This window comes from Lissotriton vulgaris, chromosome 2_1 (assembly GCF_964263255.1).
Source record: "Lissotriton vulgaris chromosome 2_1, aLisVul1.2, whole genome shotgun sequence".
In the NCBI taxonomy this organism is placed as follows: domain Eukaryota; kingdom Metazoa; phylum Chordata; class Amphibia; order Caudata; family Salamandridae; genus Lissotriton; species Lissotriton vulgaris.
In genome coordinates this window covers 263,844,194-263,859,874 of record NC_141687.1, presented here as the reverse complement: position 1 = coordinate 263,859,874, position 15,681 = coordinate 263,844,194, and positions in this window count along the sequence as shown.

The window sequence follows — 15,681 nt, the reverse complement described above, 5'->3', positions numbered from 1 at the left end:
AAGTGAAATGCCAAAACGTGTGAGGAAATGGTCTGACCAGCAGATGAGAGTGGTATTCAACCATGTAAGTTCTCTCATATTAGAAATGATGGGATCTAACAAATGGCCAGCTTTATGGGTGGGGCCCTTGTTGCGCAGCGTCATGTCTAAGGCCGCGAAGTCATCAATGAGATTTATACAGGCAGTATTGTTGTCGTCTTCTAAGTGAAGATTTAGGTCCCCTAGTACTGTGACATTTTGGGCATTAAGATGGTATGGTAGAATGTAGTTAACCAAATTTTCTGACCATAAAGAATTGTTCCCTGGCGAGCGGTAGATCAATAGGCCAGAGAAAGTAAAATTGGGGCTAAGGGTAATCTTAAATGATGCCGCCTCACTGCTGGGAATATCTGCAGGTTCAAGGTTGCACACAAGATCTCTATTGTAAATAATTGCAATCCCCCCACCTACTTGTCCTACTCGGTCCTTTCTTACAATAGCGTAACTCGAGGGGAGGGCAGTTGCAACATCTGGACCTGCACTATCGTGGAGCCACGTCTCCGTCAGAAATACCACACTAGGCTTTTCCTCCATTAGAAGATGGAAGATATCCAGTTTGTGTTGTGGTAATGATCTACAGTTTACCGTATAAAATGTAAAATCACAGGGGCCCTTTCGCAGGGAATAGGCTTTGTTATTAGTACCGTGTTTAGCTTCGGGATAGGGCTGATAGTTAGTCAGAGAGAGGGTGCAATGAGGGCATGCTTGTGCTCCAGCAAGTAATGGATTCAAGGAAATACAGTTATTATCTCTCATGGGGCTAAGAGCCCTGAGTTGCTCACTTGTTGTCATCCCTGAAGTAGGTGGGGCAGACATCCGTGCCCCGTGTCCCGGCCTGGCCCGGACGGGCACAGACGGGACGACTCAGGCTGGACTCTGGCGCTGACGAAGCGCGTCCACAAACGCGTCCGCTAGCGCGGAGAGGAGCCGATTCCTTTTATGCCCGAGACTAGAGCGCTCTCACCGCTCTGTCCCGACCTAAGATGGCCGCCACTAAAGTCCCTGGTGCTCGGTGCCTTGCCCTAGATCGGCAGGTACCGCGCGAAAATGTGCTAGCAAATGAATGCGGGTCAGCTACAGGTATGCTGTCTGCAAATTCAGTGAATAAAATACATTTTTCATACAATTTTAAAATCGCTAAATTTCAGTTTCTAAAATAGTCCGGTTCGTCAAATAATGCTCGCCAACTCAGCTCCTAAGAATTATGTTATGCAGCAGAGTAACGCGCTGCCTGGATGCTCATTCAACTCGCAGCCGATGTCTGGGGGCTCCTTTTATGCCCGAGACTAGAGCGCTCTCACCGCTCTGTCCTGACCTAAGATGGCCGCCACTAAAGTCCCTGGTGCTCGGTGCCTTGCCCTAGATCGGCAGGTACCGGGCGAAAATGTGCTAGCAAATGAATGCGGGTCAGGTACAGGTATGCTGTCTGCAAATTCAGTGAATAAAATACATTTTTCATACAATTTTAAAATCGCTAAATTTCAGTTTCTAAAATAGTCCGGTTCGTCAAATAATGCTCGCCAACTCAGCTCCTAAGAATTATGTTATGCAGCAGAGTAACGCGATGCCTGGATGCTCATTCAACTCGCAGCCGATGTCTGGGGGCTCCTTTTATGCCCGAGACTAGAGCGCTCTCACCACTCTGTCCCGACCTAAGATGGCCGCCACTAAAGTCCCTGGTGCTCGGTGCCTTGCCCTAGATCGGCAGGCACCATGCAAAAATGTGCTAGCAAATGAATGCGGGTCAGCTACAGGTATGCTGTCTGCAAATTCAGTGAGTAAAATACATTTTTCATACAATATTAAAATCGCAAAATTTCAGTTTCTAAAATAGTCCGGTTCGTCAAATAATGCTCGCCAACTCAGCTCCTAAGAATTATGATATGCAGCAGAGTAACGCGCTGCCTGGATGCTCATTCATGTGTAGACATAGGAATCAGTGAGTGCGTATGTGGTAACTAGTATTGGTGTGTCAATGGTTTAAAAAATTATATTCTGTATTTTACACTGGATGTAACAGAGGTTATATTAAAGTGTGAGGAGATGCATTGTATTGTCACATGAATGATATCATCAGTGATGTGACCATTGATGTCAAATGAGATGTCATCAGTGATGTCATCAGTGATGTCATTTGAGATGTCATCAGTGATGTCATCAGTGATGCCATTGAGATGTTATCAGTGATGTCATTTGAGATGTCATCAGTGATGTCATCAGTGATGTCATTTGAGATGTCATCAGTGATGTCATCAGTGATATCACTGACCATGTCATGAATGATGTAATATGTGACATCATCAGCAGTGGATTCAATCAATCAATCAGTGACACTTATAAAGCGCGCTACATACCCGTAGGGTCTCAAGGCGCTGGGGGGGGCGGGGGGGGGGGGGGGGGGGGTGCCGCTACTGCTCGAACAGCCAGGTCTTCAGCTTCTTCCTGAAGGAGAGGTGGTCTTGGGTCAGGCGTAGGTCGGTCGGGAGGGAGTTCCAGGTCTTGGCGGCCAGGTAGGAGAAGGACCTTCCTCCTGTAGTCGCTCTTCGGATGCGGGGGACGGCGGCGAGGGCGTGGTTGGCTGATCGGAGGTGGCGTTTGGGAGCGTAGAAGTTGACTCGGCTGTTGAGGTAGCTCGGGCCTTGGTCGTGTAGGGCTTTGTGTGCGTGGGTGAGGAGGCGGAAGGTGATTCTTTTGTTGACGGGAAGCCAGTGGAGGTCTCTCAGATGTCCGGAGATGTGGCTGGTTCGTGGGATGTCGAGGATGAGTCTGGCTGAGGCGTTCTGGATCCGCTGGAGTCTCTTCTGGAGCTTGGCGGTGGTACCGGCGTAGAGGGCGTTGCCGTAGTCCAGTCGGCTGGTGACGAGGGCCTGGGTGACGGTCTTCCTGGTCTCGGTGGGGATCCACCAGAAGATCTTCCGTAGCATGCGTAGGATGTTGAAGCACGCCGAGGAGACGTTGTTGACTTGCCTGGTCATGGAGAGGGAGGAGTCCAGGATGAAGCCTAGGTTGCGTGCATGGTCTGTCGGTTTGGGTGCGGTGCCCAGGGCGGGAGGCCACCAGGAGTCGTCCCAGGCGGAGGGTGAGGAGCCCAGGATGAGGACCTCCGTCTTGTCCGAGTTCAATTTCAGGCGGCTGGTCGTCATCCACTCGGCTACCTCTTTCATCCCTTCGTGCAGGTTGGCTCTGGCGGCGGCGGGGTCGTTGGTCAGGGAGAGGATCAGTTGGGTGTCGTCGGCGTAGGAGATTATGCTGAGGTTGTGTTTGCGTACGATGGCCGCGAGGGGGCTCATGTAGACGTTGAAGAGGGTGGGGCTCAGGGATGATCCTTGGGGGACGCCGCAGATGACTTCGGAGGTCTCTGACTTGTACGGTGGTAGGCGGACTCTCTGTGTTCTTCCGTCGAGGAAGGAGATGATCCATTCCAGCGCCTTGTCCTGGATTCCGATGTTGCTGAGGCGCCGTACTAGGGTGCGGTGGCAGACCGTGTCGAATGCCGCCGAGAGGTCTAGGAGGATGAGGGCCGCTGTTTCTCCATTGTCCATCAGGGCTCGGATGTCATCGGTGGCGGCGATGAGGGCGGTCTCGGTGCTGTGATTGGCTCGGAAGCCGGACTGAGAGGGGTCGAGCGATCCGTTCGTCTCGAGGAAGGCGGCCATCTGCTTGTTGACGGTCTTCTCGATGACTTTGGCTGGAAACGGGAGGAGCGAGATGGGGCGGTAATTCTTGAGGTCGGTGGGGTCCGCTGTTGGTTTCTTGAGTAGAGCGCTGAGTTCGGCGTGTTTCCAGCTCTCAGGGAAGATGGTGGTGTCGAAGGATGTGTTGATGATGTCTCGCAGGTGGGGTGCGATGACAGCGTCGGCCTTGTTGAAGACGTGGTGAGGGCAGGGGTCGGTCGGTGATCCGGAGTGGATGGAGTTCATCGTGCGGATGGTGTCTTCGGTGCTGATCGGGGTCCAGGCGTGGAGGGTGGTGGTGGGGGGAGGTTGTTCGGTCATGGTGTGCGTTGGTTGGTTGTTGAAGCTGTTGTGTATGTCCGCGATCTTGTTGTGGAAGTATGAAGCAAGGGAGTTGCAGAGGTCTTGCGATGGGGTGATGTCGTTGTTTCCTGCGCTGGGGTTGGAAAGCTCTTTCACGATGTTGAAGAGTTCCTTGCAGTTGTGTGCGTTGTTGTCCAACCGGTCCTTGAATGCTGTTTTCTTGGCGGCGCGGATCAGCGGTGGTGTTTCCGGGTGGCAAGTTTGAAGGAGGTCCTGTTGTCCGGTGTTGGTTCCCTTCTCCAGACTTTCTCGAGGGCTCGGCAGTTCTTCTTGGAGCTCTTGAGTTCGTTCGTGAACCATGGGGCCTTCTTGCTGCCGGGTCTGCTGGGCGGGGTCCTCAGTGGGGCGAGTTCGTCCGCGCAGTTGCTGATCCACTTCGTGAGGTTGTCGGCGGCCTGGCTGGGGTTCGCTGAGCTGGCAGGAGGGTGCTGGCTCAGGGAGGTGGCGAGCTGGTCTGCTGTGATCTTGCTCCAGCTTCTGCGGGCGGCCTGTTGCTGGTGTTGGTGGGTCGTCGTTCTCTTGAAGGTGAAGTGGACGCAGCTGTGGTCCGTCCATTGAAGCTCTGTGGCGTGGCTGAAGTCGATGTCTGTGCTGGAAGAGAAGACTGCGTCGAGTGTGTGTCCGGCGAGGTGGGTGGGGGTGGACACCAGTTGCTTGAGTCCAAGGTTGGCGAGGTTGTCGAGCAGGGTGCTGGTGTTGCGGTCGTTGTTGTTCTCCAGATGGAAGTTGAGGTCTCCCAGGAGGATGTAGTCGGCGGAGGGGAGGGCATGCGGGCTGACGAAGTCGGCGATGTCCTCGCTGAATTGTGTGCGTGGTCCAGGGGGTCGGTAGATCAGGGTGCCTCTGAGGGTGGTGTTCGGGTTGGTGTGGATCTGGAAATGCAGGTGTTCGGCGCTGGTCAGGGTGTTGTCGGTGCTGGTCGTGAGACGGATGGTGTTCCTGTGGATGATGGCGATGCCTCCTCCCATCTGGTTGGCGTTGCGGTCCCTCCGGACGATCTTGTAGCCCTCTGGGATAGCGATGGCGATGTCGGGAGCTGAAGAGGCGTTCATCCAGGTCTCCGTGAGGAAGGCAACGTCAGGGGCTGTGGCGTCTAGAAGGTTCCAGAGTTCGATGGCGTGTCTGTGGACGGAGCGGGTGTTGAGCAGGATGCACTTGAGGTGGGTGCTGCTGGTGTTCGACTTGGCGGGTGCTGGTGCGAGGCTGGTCCGGATGCAGGAGAACTTGCAGGCGTGACAGCAGAAAGGTCCGTGGGTACCTCGTGGCGTGGCTTGATGGCATTCTGGGAGTCGGCCGGTGTTGAGAGCGGTGAGGGTGGCGGCGGAGTACGTCAGGCGGGTAGGACGGGGTCTCCGTGGGCCAGGGGTCCTGGCACTGGGCGCGGTCCAGGCGCGGACGGGCGTAGACGGGCTTACCTTTGGCGCGCCTTCGGCGCACAATCGGCGCGCCCGCTGCGCGTGACCGCTGCGCGTGACCGCTGCGCGTTCGCACGGTCGCCATATAAAGGCGAAGTGCGCGGGTGGGCGGAGCAGCTGGGAGGCGGGAGCGGGGAGGGAACAGAATAGAAAAGGGGCGGGTCTGCGGTGGTGGCGGGAAGCGGGGAGCGGGGAGGGAAGATGGAGGGCGGCGAGGTAGGCGGGCACACAGGAAGGACACAAACTGGAGAAATAAACAGGCACTAATGGAGAACACCGGGGCTAACACGGGCAAAAACTACAATAATAACAAGCACAAATGACGTTCAAAATAAGCAAAACAAACGACAGCAGAGTCTAATGGAAAGCACAGGCGCTAACACGGGCAAGAAGTACAATAAAAACAAGCACAAATGACGTTCAAAATAAAACAAAACAAACGAAAACGGAGTCAGCCGGCGGCGAGGCAGGCAGCGCGGCAGGGACCAGGCTAAGGGGCACACGCAGCAGCTGGTGGCCGTGCGGCGCGGGGGTGTCCCACAAGTTTTGCGGGTGCACGATATATATTTAGTGCAACTAACTATATATGGAATTTCAGTGGTTTTGTGTGAGTAAAATAAGGTTTTGTAAATGCTAATTCCTAACTATATATGGTCTATAACCCATGGTTTTTTCAGTGAATTTTCAAGGTTTTGTAAATGCTAGTTCCTAACTATATATGGTCTATAACCTATGGTTTTTTCAGTGAATTTCAATGGTTTTTTAATAGCAAATATCAAAAGCTGTAAAATGTCAAATACGTGGTATGTAAAAACATTTTCGTGTCTATGCACGCTGATGTGCTTTGAACGCTGCCCCCCCCCCTCTTTTCTTTTAGGAGTATTCTCTCTTTGCAGATATTGAAGTATAGGTAACGCAGGCCTTTGCCCCCGTTGTAATCCGTCGTGCCTGCTTCCCTCTCCATTTGATTGATTGTTATCCAAGCATTTACTGTGTAAAGGTCCCCTCATCATATAAGATTCCAGTTTGCTCCGTGGCCGGCCCACATGGTTGTAGGCCCGTATTTGTATGCTGAAAAAAAAAGAGTTTTCGAAGGAAGTATGGAATCAGCGTCATAACAATCGTCTAGGTTGGTAGGGTTTTAGAATAATGGCTGTTATTCCCAAACAATAGAAGACAGATAATGCCGACCCTTGCCTGAATTTTGGATTGATTGAAATTTGTATCCGTCACACCAGCCCTTTTTCCAGAATTGTTAGAAAATGGTCGACCGTAGCTTAAGGTATCTGCCGAATGTAAGGTGTGGTATTTTTTCCCATAAAATAAGACTAATTGAGAAACAAATACACGAAGAGGGAACTCGAATTTAGAGACAAACAAAATGAAACATTTTTTGGCATCATAAAAAGGGGAGGATATGTTACATAGAAAAATAATGCGAAAGGGATAGCCAAGATCTGTTGTATCACACGTTCCTGCAGCTAGTCTGATACATGGTAAGTAGAAGCTTTTTCGTGTTTGCGCGCGCTGACATCCTCTGAATGCTGTATCCCCCCCTTTCTTTTCTCCTCTGTAGGTTACATCGGAGTTCCGACTGAAGAATGGAGAGGACATGGACCGCACCGTGCTCCATGTAAGGAAAGACATAGACAAGCGCTGTGAGATATTGCATGGAGTGCAGACCATCACTGGGAACGTAAAAAATTGTATGGTGTGACTGTGCGTACATGCCCTGATTGTATGGTATGAATGTGTATATATTCCATATGCCCGGCCGATAAACATTCTGTTTGCGCAACTGCCGCGTTAGAAAACAACATCGTGACGCGTCGCGTAACCGCGACGTATCGCGTTGTCGCGTAATGCGTCATATGACGTGCCGCGTTAGCGCACCCGGAAGTGCTCCGGTGCGCGAGGCGCGAAGCGCAGCTTCCCGGAAGCGATCCGGGGCGTGGCGCGGAGCGCGTAACGTAAGCATAACAGGTCATGTGACTTGTTAATAAAACTTTTCATTGGTTCATTTCACTTTTGGGTTCCTAATGATGTAAGGCTAGGTCATGTGACCTAAAAATAACACTTTTCATTGGTTGAGAACTATTTTTTGTCCCAAATGATGAAAACCCCTCCTTGTTTCCTCACTCTGACTTTCATCTTTGTGAGAGGAAGACCTTGCCTGATTCGGCCAGCTCAATCGATCGAGCATGAGACTCTGTTGTGATCTGAAGAACCGCTGCCTGCGGTGCCTCACTGAGCCGCTTGACGGAGGCCCCCGAGGGGCGGTGTGGTGGCGCGGACTGGGAGGGGGCACTTGGCTCCTGCCCCCTCCCCAAGTTTCGCTCGGCCAGCTGAGTTGCGACCACTCTTGCAGCCTACGACATGGAGAGGCCGGGGCGTTGACTAGGCGGGGCCTCCGGCCGCAACCACAGCACCAACGATTGCTGCTGACGGAGGGGAGCCTTGCCGGTGAGAGCCACTGATCTGAAGAACGGCTGACTGCGGTGCCTCCCTGAACCGCTTGACGGAGGCCCCCCAGGGGCGGTGTGGTGGCGTGGACTGGGAGGGGGCGCTTAGCTCCTGCCCCCTCCCCAAGTCTCTCTCGGCCAGCTGAGTTGCGCCTGCTCTTGCTATTACAGCGTCTCACCCGCCATCCGGCTAAATTGCACCCACTCTTGCGGTAAAGCGACTCTTCCATTCTGGACCTTGTCCCACAATCCGTTTGACCTGAAGACACGTCCTGCGGTGCCCTCGCAATGCGGCCTGGTCCCTGAATGTGTGCAGGGGGACGGTATTTCTCGCTCGGCCAGCAGAGTTGCGCCCACTCTTGCGGCCTACGACATGGAGAGGCCGGGGCGTTGACTAGGCGGGGCCTCCGGCCGCAACCACAGCGCCTACGATCGCTGATAACGGAGGGGAGCCTTGCCGGTGAGAGCCACTGATCTATAGAACCGCTGCCTGCGGTGCCTCCCTGAACCACTTGACGGAGGCCCCCGAGGGGCAGTGTGGTAGTGCGGACTGGGAGGGGGCGCTTGGCTCCTGCCCCCTCCCCAAGTCTTGTTGCCCTGGTGTGGCCTGAGATCGCCCCCGACAAAGGCGGCCGGCTCCCGGGGTCCGGCGGAACTTTTTGCCTTTTGGTGACTCTTCCATTCTGGACCTTGTCCCACAATCCGTTTGATCTGAAGACACGTCCTGCGGCCTGGTCCCTGAATGTGTGCAAGGGGACGGTATTGATTGGATCAAGATGGCGGCTTCACACAAAGCTGACTCAAGTGTTGCTGCTGATGCTATGCAGACAAAAACTGGTTTTCAGTTTGTACATTCTTCAGGATTTTTCCATCCAAGGCTGGTTGAGAGTTTGTAGAACGATGGCTTCAGATTTTCAACATACTACTCTTCAACATTCTTCATAAATGTAATTCTGGTCCTGCCGCTACTTATTGGAGACATTAAACTATACTCTGGACCTGCCTGGCCTCAACCAAAATGGCGCCAGTATGGCAGCGACTTGCAACTCCTTATGACGTTCTAGTTACTTAGCCTTGACGTTATGGGGGATGTATGCGGTCTTTGTGCACATGGCGGGCGGGGAAGGGTACTGACTGGGAATACGGACAACCCTATTGATGTCGATTTTTCATTATTGATTATTGTATTAATAAAGCTTCAAAGTAATGTAACCCATGATACTCGCCCATGGTGTGCGTATGGACGATTTTATTGTAACTGATCCTGTTATACTTTCAATTAAAAAATCAACCTTCACTGATCCTACAACCGTTTATCACGTTTAGTTTTTTCATAATTGATTATTGTATTAATAAAGCTTCGAAGTAATGTTACCCATGATATTCGCCCATGGTGTGCGTATGGACGATTTTATTGCAACTGATCCTGTTATACTTTCAATTAAAAAACCAACCTTCACTGATCCGGCAACCGCTTGTCACGTTTAGTTTTTTCAATTAAATGGCTCGCTTGTTACATACTCCTATACCCCTGGCTTTTCAAAGACACCATCCTGTATAATAAAGGGCTGCGTCAAGGGTGGTATTGCCCAGAATGCCTTGATTTCTAGTGCTCGTAATGATGAAGCCAGAACTGCCGAAAGGGATTCTGGTCCTGCCGCTACTTATTGGAGACATTGAACTATACTCTGCACCTGCCTGGCCTCGACCAAAGTGGCGCCAGTATGGGAGCGACTTGCAACTCCTCATGACGTTCTAGTTACTTAGCCTTGACGTTATGGGGGATGTATGCGGTCTTTGTGCACATGGCGGGCGGGGAAGGGTACTGACTGGGAATACGGACAACCCTATTGATGTCGATTTTTCATTATTGATTATTGTATTAATAAAGCTTCGTAGTAATGTTACCCATGATACTCGCCCATGGTGTGCGTATGGACGATTTTATTGTAACTGATCCTGTTATACTTTCAATTATAAAATCAACCTTCACTGATCCTGCAACCGTTTGTCACGTTTAGTTTTTTCAATTAAATGGCTCGCTTGTTACATACTCCTATACCCCTGGCTTTTGAAAGACACCATCTTGTAGAATAAAGGGCTGCGTCAAGGGTGGTATTGCCCAGAATGTCTTGTTTTCTAGTGCTCGTAATAATGAAGCCAGAACTGCCGAAAGGGATTCTGGTCCTGCCGCTACTTATTGGAGACATTAAACTATACTCTGGACCTGCCTGGCCTCGACCAAAATGGCGCCAGTATGGGAGCGACTTGCATCTCCTTATGACGTTCTAGTTACTTAGCCTTGACGTTATGGGGGATGTATGCGGTCTTTGTGCACATGGCGGGCGGGGAAGGGTACTGACTGGGAATACGGACAACCCTATTGATGTCGATTTTTCATTATTGATTATTGTATTAATAAAGCTTCGAAGTAATGTAACCCATGATACTCGCCCATGGTGTGCGTATGGACGATTTTATTGTAACTGATCCTGTTATACTTTCAATTATAAAATCAACCTTCACTGATCCTGCAACCGTTTGTCACGTTTAGTTTTTTCAATTAAATGGCTTGCTTGTTACATACTCCTATACCCCTGGCTTTTGACCCTTCCCTACGCGCGGTCTGTACTACCGCCCTCGGGCGATCTATGTAATGAACAGACTACCATTGCCGAAACACAAGGGAATGCATCTCAGAGAGATAAGTCAAGTACGTGGTAGATAAAAACATTTTCGTGTTTATGCACGCTGATGTGCTTTGAACGATGCCCCCCACACCCCTCCTCATCATTTAGATTACCACCGCCCATTGCACAAAAGCGTACCGGGCGCTCCCCACGCAAAAAAAAAACGATTTTTGTCTTTTTTTTTTTTTGCCCCACGGGGCCCTTTTAAAGCCTCCACATCAAACCTAGGGGGTCAGGGAGGATCTACTATGCCCCCTTATGGTCATTTCCCCCTTCGTTTCGGCCTCCTCTTGTCTCTCAATCCTACCGAGAGACAAGATGGCGGCCGCTCCGGACTGTTTAGAATGTTGACAGACACCGGAGACCCAATCAGCTTCGCTTTGCGAAGTTCCGTTACGCGTCAAGTACGCGAACCGGAGCGCTACCCGGAGCGCTGTCACAGATATATATATTTTTTTGAACGTTAATTTATCAAAATCCACTGGAGCACATGTATTGAGACCTAGCAAAGGCACATCGGGCTAACAGTCCCTACAATTTTGCCAAGTTTCATGCAAATCCATTCAGCCGTTCGAGCTAAATGTGAGGCCAACCGCCCTATGGAAATTAACAAGGGAAAAACGCGTTTTGGGACCCCCCTTTTTTCTCGGCCCCCCCTTGACGAACCCCCCCAAATTTTCAGGGGCTGCTCAGAAACAAAATGTGCAATTTTCCTGAAAATTTCAGCCAATTCCGTCCACAAACGGCAAAGTTATTAGACATAGAATTTTCAAAAATCCCATAGAGAAAAAATCCTAACTATATATACCTACTGGCGACCGCCAGTAGGTATATATATATATATATATATATATATATATATATATATATATATATATATATATATATATATATATATATATATACACACACACACACTAATGTTAGAAACAATCAGCCCGATTAGTTTATTGTGTGTGTGTATATATATATATATATATAGATATATATATATATATATATATATATACACACACACACTAATGTTAGAAACAATCAGCCCAAGACCGAGTCGGATTCAGAAATTATCCTTTATGCAGACTGATTAATTTTATACAGGACCTCTTGAACCTTGTCCCTTGTCATTCCTATTTCAAATAAGTTGAAAACTGTGTGCTAGTTTTAAATTACATATGATGTTCTTTGAGGGTTGCTTTAATACAAAGGGAATCATTTAGCATTTCAGGTTGTTTTCAGACATGGACATGAAGCTGTGGAAGAGTTGATGGGCCATCCCAGACAGAAGTACTTATGTTAAGACTGTAAACCATATGGCATATCTGAAGGCTAGACAAAGTGTTTGAGATTATCTGCTATGCAGCGGAGATCATACATTTTCACATGAATGCCTCATCTAGTATTGGTTTTGTATTATTTACATCCGGTACTGGTAGTATAAGTGAACAAGACAACAAAATAATAGGGAGAGCCGAGCCAAAAGTCTGACCGAATGCATGAAATGAATTAAAATTGAGCCCAAGACATGTTCAAGTTGGAATGTTCCACCAGCTCTCAGGCAAGAATCTGTTTAGCTGAAAATGTTGTGCAAATGTTTTATTTAGCCTTACTCAAATACACTCTATGACACACTACCAGTCTTGCTGGATTGTTTGAAAATTGACAGACTGTGTAAATAATTTGATCAATAAGTTTCAAGTGTATTTTAAGTCTCTTATGTTGTCCTATATATTAACCTCATAGCTGCTATTACACATTCCTCCCCAGTGCTGCGCTGTCCATTACAACTAGTGCTGAATGGACGTTCAATGGTCGTGCGCAGCACTGGGGAGGTAGCGCTGCTGACGACCATTGGCCGTCAGCAGCACTTAAGGGGTTAAAAAAAAATAATAATAATTGAGAGATTTCCACACGTGCACAACGTGCTCATTTAAGAGCTGTGTTCTCTGGTAATCCATTTTAACTTTGCATTTTTTTCATTGGTCTGACCTTGTAAATGGTAGTAAGCTGCTTGCAGCGCAATATTATGTAAAATAAGAGGACAGTATTATATGTGCTTAGGTCCATTTTCAAATACTGATGAAGTTATGGATGAGAAGAAAGCATCTCGTAATTGTACTGACAAATCCATGTTCTTCTCAGACACACTATTTTCGCACAGGTGCATGCATGCATGCATGATTAGATGGTCTTAGATACAGTGCTACTGGGTACAAAGGCAAACTCTTATGTACTGGAATATTTCAATGGACCCTTCAATCAATATTTAGACTTGAGTGTAGAGAGGAGGAGAGTGATTTTTATCGGGAAGAGCAGGATACGGCCTCTCCATCTACAACTCAACTCACATTCACCAACTCTTACTCGATATTTCAGAATGTTATCATCCTTCCTTTGAAAGAGCCATTCATGGTTATTGTATGGACCTCACGTACCCTATTGGTGTCATGATTCATCATCGAGTCGCACCCTGGTCTCCATAAACCAAGTAGGCTTGGCCTTATTCCATTGAACACTATGAATCTTCTTTGTGATTCTAATGGGAACCCCGGTTAGCCTTTTTTTAGGTGCCAATGGTATGAGTAAAACCTACTACTCCTGTACCCTAGTGTGTCAACATGTTTCAGCCCACCTAAATGGCCTTACAAAGGTTTCCGATTTTCATCAGGGCTACTTCTACTCAATGCCCCATATTTTATAAATAGTATTTCTTCTGTCCATTCCATTTTTGTAAGTTTAGTCAACAGTCCTGCGTCGCACAATGGACACACATTCAGCATGCGGTCTCCAGGGGGAGAAGTAGGTTACTGAACCAGAGGCAGCTTTGACGAAAGTGTGACTACAAGCCCCTCTCGCCTGGCTTTGACCATGATGCAATAATATATCATCTACAGGACACAGATTAAATCACTAGAACCTTATGTATTCAGTGCACATTAGGGGGCAGATTTACAATAACTGGCGGATCCCCAGGGATGCGCCAGTTATTGTGCGCCGCATCTCCGCCACCCATTGTAAATGCGGCGCACCATGGGGCAAAAATGGCACAGATGCGTGACGCATCTGTGCCGTAAAGGTGGCGCATTGCTGGAGTTGCGTCGCAAGCGCGACGCAGCTCGAGCAAGTCTCGGGGGTGCCCTATCTGTCCAATGCTGCGTCAAGCCTTACGCCTGCTTCAACAGGCGCAGGGTTTTGATGCAGCATAGGCCTAAAAGTGACTGAGTGAAATCTTGTAGATTTCACTCAGCCACTTTTGCGAGGCGTACCTGCCCCGGAACGCCCACCCTGCGCCGGAATGCCCACATGTGGCGTAGGGCTTTACAACGTGATGCATCTGCCTAGATGCGTCACGTTGTAAATGGGTCGCAGGGATGCGCCACGTTTACGCCACCGTTGCGTGACGCAACGGCGGCGCAAGTCCGACATTGCCCCTTTCTGTGCATGGTTTGTGTCCTTATTACAGGATTCGCTAGGAGTGGTACACAGTGGGCTGGACCCTGTGAAGTCCTGATGAAGAGCTATTTGGGGAACAGCTCAAAACATATTACTGAGACATCCAGACTCATTAAGGTCAGGTTTCTTCTCAGTAAAAGACGCCTGATTTGTAACCATACCAACTAGGGGCGGGAAGAAAAGAGTGGCCAACTAGTTAGGTATTTTTTGATTTTCTTGCCCTTTCCACTCCACATCAATGCTCTACACATAGCCTACAATAAAATGTGCTCCTTCGTAATTCGCAAGTCGCAGCACCCTTCAATCCGTAGAGGATAGAGAGGAACCCCAATGATGAAGCAAGTCACCTAGGGGCAACCCTGGTGGGTGAGGGGTCTCTAGAAAAAGACGAGGGATTACAACAAATACTTGCTGTATCCTATCTAATTCCCTAAGGGCAGGTTTTCTATGATATACCCGATTTTTGTCTGGCTACACATTCAGCATGCTCATTCTTGAGGCAGGCCTTCTTTCCTGCCCCCCGGTTGGAAGGAAGGGCATATATTAGTGCCAGAACTCCTGTACAAGTTCCTCGTATACAGGCCGGTGAGGCACGTCCCTGTTGTCACACTCGCTCCCAGGGTTTTGTGCCGTTATTAGCTTAAATTTGCCATCGCTGTATCCATGCCGTTCCTTCCACATCAGTCAGTAAATCTATTACCTGTAAACATGAGACATCTATCCATCTCTTACTCGGGGCCTACATATGCTGTGCATAGTTTATTTTGTACTTGTTTTTTGTTTAAGAAACTACATTATGAATGTTGCTTCTTGGATTCGATTTTCTCTCTCTTCTGAATACTTTGTTCTCCTTTATCCTGCAATGAGTGTTTTTCTTTTCAATCTTTGCAATTCTGTGGCTGTTGTGTACCATACATCTTTTCGGGGTAGGCCTCTGGAGAGATTTCCCATTTCTAAATGGAATACTCATTTTATTAGGGAAAGTAGTCTAAGTTTCTTTGTTATTGCTTGACAGCGTGTTTTCATTTTTACTGTTTCTTGGTACAAATCGTTTTAAGTTTGTACTAATGTCTTACAAATATATTTAAACCCATAATACATTTTGAGCATAATTTTAATGGAAAGTCTTTGTATGTTATTGCCTGCAGGTGGCAGTATATACAGTGCTTTTTCCCCATTGTCAGATCCAGGTTTTTATATAATACATCCCTTTAACTAATATATTTTCCATTTTTATACACTTTAGAATTACGCCCGTTTCAATGCTAATTGCGGTTTAGATATTTAATATTCGGTAAATTATATGAACTATGAAAGTACTTGTCGTGTCTTAACAAATTAGGAACTAGTTGGACCAACGCGAGACCTAAAAAAACGTATTCTCAGCTGCATTTCTGAAGGAAAGTATGCAGTGACACTAATTTTCCTACAGGCACCTCGGCCATTTCATTTTTGGACAAACATGAGGTGAATTTGCTTTACAGCCATGCCAGCAGCATGCTGCTGTTAGCATCTCAACTCAGAGCAGGTGCTGTACATAAGGAGCAGAACAGTGTGGTAAGAGGTAACAGCAGCAGGCAGAAATGTA